We start from the raw sequence: 5588 nt of genomic DNA, 5'->3' as shown, positions 1-5588 counted from the left end.
TGTCCAGTCCCTGCACATCATTATATTAACTACTAGGTAAACCCTTTAAAGCCCGGACTTCTATTCATTTCCCTACAAATCCTATAAAACATGGAAAGCTCCTGGAAAGTGCAGGTGGGGTATAGTGAACACGGGACATTTCCAGGAAGAATTCTTCATAGCACAGCACTGTTCCCGGCTCGGACCACTAAGGGGGACACATACCGGACAGGCACTCAGGACAAGCTGTGACCGAATACAACGTGAACTGCAATGCCAGCGTACTATAAGGCAGGGGAAAGTGCTGGGAGTAGTAGTGCCCCCAGGGGGATGGGAGCTGAAGGCAGGTGACCCGGGCATGCACTCATGGTGTCAGGGTGGAGGTTGGCACACTCACGGGTGACCGGCGCTGCGTCTGTACCCAGGGACCACAGCAGGCCCTTCTCGCATCCAAAAAGCGCCCCGGAGCCGGCTTCTCCTCTGCGCATGCGTGCTTCTCATTGGTACGTGTCTGATCACATGACAGCAGCGAGCGCGCCGCTGCCCGCTTGTCAGTTTGGTGTGTGCTTGTGATCAGAGAGGCTGCTGATGGAGCTCTGGAAGAACACTGCTAGCCTTCCACTAAGTACAAAGACGGTTAACTATCAAAACTGGAGCAGTTGCCCATTACAACCAATCAGCTTCTCTCTTTCATTCTCAAATCTTAATTCAACAGACTGAAGAAAGAAGCTGATTGGTTGCCATGGGCAACTGCTCCAGATTCTACTACTCCAGTCTTGATGAATCCCCCTCAATGTATCAGCAGAAAGGGACATTATGTGAAAGGCTTATTAATCATGCAAATAAAGGCACAGCACAGCTTCTACAAAAAGTAGTTGCACATGAAGCAACAGGAAAAAATGCATTTATTATTTTATTACGTTTGAGTCTGCAGAGAATACATCTGTGATCAGTGGATCCCGGGTGACATGTTCAGGATCCTTTACAGTATTCCGCGCCTACGCTGGCATCCCTGCTGTCCCAAGGCCAGGTTCTGCAGTGCGCCCCCCTCCCCACCAACCCCAAGGCCCCTCCCCCATTAATGGAGAATGGCAACCGGATAGCAGGGGTGGCAGGGTTAGTTTTCATTTTTTTATCACTTACATTTTTTAATTTTTTTTACTTTTTAAAATGTTTATTTATCTTATTTTTTACTTTTTTTATCTTCTTGTTTATTTTATAATTATTTTCTTATTATTTTTTTAATATTTTGTTTCCCTTATTATTTTTTACTTTTATTATTTAACCTCCCTGGCGGTATTCCCGAGTGTAGCTCGGGGTTACTTTTCCATACCATAAGCGGTAACCCCGAGCTACACTCGGGAATGCCGCATAGCATTCACTTACCTTGTCCCTCGAGCCGTGCTGTGTTCTCCAGCCGATGCCGGCATCCGGGTTCCGTCCCTTGCGAGCGTACGCGTCGCATGGGGGTGGAACCGTCTGGATATTTTTTTAAAAATCGGAAAAAAAAATAGACCGAAAAATTACATGAAAAAATCATACCGCCGGGGAGGTTAATACATTTTTTTATCTTTTTTTTTCACTTTATCGCTATCACACAGGAGCTAACAAGCTCCTGTGTGATAGCATTTGGAGGTGACAGGTTCCCTTTATTGACCTTGTCACCTCCAATACAGGAGTTCTAGCACAGCACTGTGCTGAAACTCCTGTGACAGACTGCTCTCCCCTCTCACTGTTTACACGACGCAGCAGGGTTACTTTTAACCCTGCCGCTCTGCTTCCCGCATCGCCCGCCAGTGAGGAGTGACTCGGTGGCAGACTGAGGACCAAGCAAGCGAGGAGAGAAGTAGGTGCGGGGGGTAGAGGAGAACAGAAAGGCTGCAGGCTTATTACAAGTGATTTTGGTGACCTCGCTGAGATCACTTGTAAACAAACCAGCGGCTTCCTCTCACTACATTTAGCCCTGCTTGCCCAAAGCAGGACTAAATGTAGAAAACAAGTTGGCTCCCAGGAACTGCATGTCCCGGGCGTCGGGGGATTCTACACCGCTGCCGCCCCGATGACGCAGCCCCAAGGGATGGGTCCTTGACAGCTTGGGCTCAGAGGAAGAATGTTGAATGACGCTGGTTACCATTTAATCCGGAAGACTGGTGACATCTAGTGTGGCAGAAAATAATTACTCTGGATTGATGGCATAAGCTTCTTTTTTTACATTTATTTTTGTAGATCTGTTCCTTTTTCTTTTCTGCTTGAAGGGCTTGTATTTTTTAAAACTGTGTACCAGAAACACCTTTTATGTCCTTAAAATTTTTTACAAAATAATTAAGGTGTGAAAAGGAGTCATAGAATTATTATCAAGTTACCAATACTGATAAATGCCGGTCTCCTTTTGAACAAGAGAGGGTTAGAGCAGACTTTCAGTTACTAAGCATTTTAGAAAATGAATTAAGAGAAAAGAGAAAATGAATTTAAGAGATATAATAAAAATCAGATTTTGCTGCAATACTCACCTTTATGCCAGAGCTGCCCCTTTTCCATCACTGCTCACCTTTATGCCAGAGCTGCCCCTTTTCCTTCACTGCTCACCTTTATGCCAGAGCTGCCCCTTTTCCTTCACTGCTCACCTTTATGCCAGAGCTGCCCCTTTTCCTTCACTGCTCACCTTTATGCCAGAGCTGCCCCTTTTCCTTCACTGCTCACCTTTATGCCAGAGCTGCCCCTTTTCCTTCACTGCTCACCTTTATGCCAGAGCTGCCCCTTTTCCTTCACTGCTCACCTTTATGCCAGAGCTGCCCCTTTTCCTTCACTGCTCACCTTTATGCCAGAGCTGCCCCTTTTCCTTCACTGCTCACCTTTATGCCAGAGCTGCCCCTTTTCCTTCACTGCTCACCTTTATGCCAGAGCTGCCCCTTTTCCTTCACTGCTCACCTTTATGCCAGAGCTGCCCCTTTTCCTTCACTGCTCACCTTTATGCCAGAGCTGCCCCTTTTCCTTCACTGCTCACCTTTATGCCAGAGCTGCCCCTTTTCCTTCACTGCTCACCTTTATGCCAGAGCTGCCCCTTTTCCTTCACTGCTCACCTTTATGCCAGAGCTGCCCCTTTTCCTTCACTGCTCACCTTTATGCCAGAGCTGCCCCTTTTCCTTCACTGCTCACCTTTATGCCAGAGCTGCCCCTTTTCCTTCACTGCTCACCTTTATGCCAGAGCTGCCCCTTTTCCTTCACTGCTCACCTTTATGCCAGAGCTGCCCCTTTTCCTTCACTGCTCACCTTTATGCCAGAGCTGCCCCTTTTCCTTCACTGCTCACCTTTATGCCAGAGCTGCCCCTTTTCCTTCACTGCTCACCTTTATGCCAGAGCTGCCCCTTTTCCTTCACTGCTCACCTTTATGCCAGAGCTGCCCCTTTTCCTTCACTGCTCACCTTTATGCCAGAGCTGCCCCTTTTCCTTCACTGCTCACCTTTATGCCAGAGCTGCCCCTTTTCCTTCACTGCTCACCTTTATGCCAGAGCTGCCCCTTTTCCTTCACTGCTCACCTTTATGCCAGAGCTGCCCCTTTTCCTTCACTGCTCACCTTTATGCCAGAGCTGCCCCTTTTCCTTCACTGCTCACCTTTATGCCAGAGCTGCCCCTTTTCCTTCACTGCTCACCTTTATGCCAGAGCTGCCCCTTTTCCTTCACTGCTCACCTTTATGCCAGAGCTGCCCCTTTTCCTTCACTGCTCACCTTTATGCCAGAGCTGCCCCTTTTCCTTCACTGCTCACCTTTATGCCAGAGCTGCCCCTTTTCCTTCACTGCTCACCTTTATGCCAGAGCTGCCCCTTTTCCTTCACTGCTCACCTTTATGCCAGAGCTGCCCCTTTTCCTTCACTGCTCACCTTTATGCCAGAGCTGCCCCTTTTCCTTCACTGCTCACCTTTATGCCAGAGCTGCCCCTTTTCCAACACTGCTCACCCTTATGCCAGAGCTGCCCCTTTTCCATTACTGCTCACTTTTATGCCAGAGGTGCCCCTTTTCCTTCACTGCTCACCTTTATGCCAGAGCTGCCCCTTTTCCAACACTGCTCACCTTTATGCCAGAGCTGCCCCTTTTATGCCAGAGCTGCCCCTTTTCCATCACTGCTCACCTTTATGCCAGAGCTGCCCCTTTTCCATCACTGCATGTTCTCTTCTGAGTTGAATGACGACCAGCATCATTCCACCCACCTCCTCTAATGCCACGCTGTCATGGACCCGCCCCCAGCCTGTGACTAGACAGGAAAAGCAGCACAGTGAGGAGCTCATCAATTTGTTGTTTTCTTTTCTTCTCCAATCAGCATGCTCCATGTCATAACACTTTACTTCAATTGTGTAGTGTGGATGACTGTCCTGAGGCTGCATTTGACCTCCTTTGCATTGCATTTGGATGCAGCAGGTCATAGTTAGATGCTTTTCCATTACAGATACGACGGATGCGTTTGAACAGCTCTGTGTTCAAATACAAAAAGCTGCTTTTGACAACACCGCTCGTCTACACAAGCCCTAAAACTGCCCTTATATTGTAATATTTTCTTTGTTCAACCTGCGGGCTGAATGAAGAAAATATTAGATTCCCCCATCAACGCTTATGAACGTTGATCGAGGAATCTCCCGCTGTCTTTATTGTATGCTGACGGCAGCCACCAGCCGCTGTCGGAATACCCAAACATTGCTGGCAGATCATTGGCTGCCAGCTCTGTTCGTTTGAAGGCTTTCCAACCAGCTCCTGCGATCAGCCGACAGGCTGCTGACAGCGGCTCTCAATGTGGGAATTTCAGCCGGTTCATCGAGAACTGGTTAAAATTCAAATAGTGTATGGCCAGTTTTACTATCCTTTGACTCCCTCTATTGTACCACGTTATGTCAAGTCTGACTAACGTGAGTACCTGCGACCACAACTAATGATTATTTTCATATTCGATTAGTTGGCCGATTATTTTTTCGATTAATCGGATAAAAAGAAATGAAATACCTCCCTTCATTTAAAATAAAATACACAAATGGAGTGTTACAAACATAAAGTTTACTTCAGAATAAAACCGCATGCACGATTTTTTGCAATCACACTACCGTGTGTTCAAGTGCGGGCGATCACATTGTGGGTGGGAGGCGCGTGTGAGGTGCCATTGAAATGAATAGCACTGCAACGCACCTCCCACAGCAGAATTTGTCAGGCCAAAACCGAAAATGACTTTTTCCCCACCTTTATTTATATATATATATATATATAATTTGTTTTATAAGCACATGGCGCTTGAATAGCTGCAGCCAGGTAATGACAGCTGCCAGTGGCAATATTCCGCAGATGGCAGCTGAATGTAAATACAGCAGGTAGTGGACTGGTGCAAAAGCCAGCCTGCTATTGGCCATTTCAAATTGCTTTAGCCAATAGCAGGCTGGCTATTGCACCCACCCCCTGCTTGCTGTGCCATCCTACCAGCGTGGAGGAGAGAGCTGGGGGACCCAACCAACTAATCGATAATGAGAATAGTTGGCAACTATTATTAGTATCAAATAATCGATTAGTTGGTTGCAGCCCTACCTGGGACCAGCCATGGATTAAGCCAGATCGACTTCTTTTTGTTACAGCGC

The 5588-nt window shown here is 47.3% G+C and overlaps 1 protein-coding gene across 1 annotated transcript in view; it reads right to left on the bottom strand.

Moving 5' to 3' along the window:
* Positions 1–487, bottom strand: part of TASP1 (taspase 1) — a gene marked incomplete at its 3' end in the record, with an annotated part of 90428 nt that extends 89941 nt beyond the window's left edge. The window contains exon 1 of the mRNA XM_018554265.1: positions 377–487. The remainder of the gene's footprint in view (positions 1–376) is intronic.
* Between the last annotated feature and the right edge of the window lie 5101 nt (positions 488–5588).

This window comes from Nanorana parkeri, unplaced genomic scaffold (assembly GCF_000935625.1).
Source record: "Nanorana parkeri isolate BGI_ZX_2015 unplaced genomic scaffold, ASM93562v1 scaffold151, whole genome shotgun sequence".
Classification (NCBI taxonomy): Eukaryota; Metazoa; Chordata; class Amphibia; order Anura; family Dicroglossidae; genus Nanorana; species Nanorana parkeri.
The sequence above is the reverse complement of the archived record's forward strand: the minus strand, read 5'-3'. Positions and strand labels throughout refer to the sequence as shown.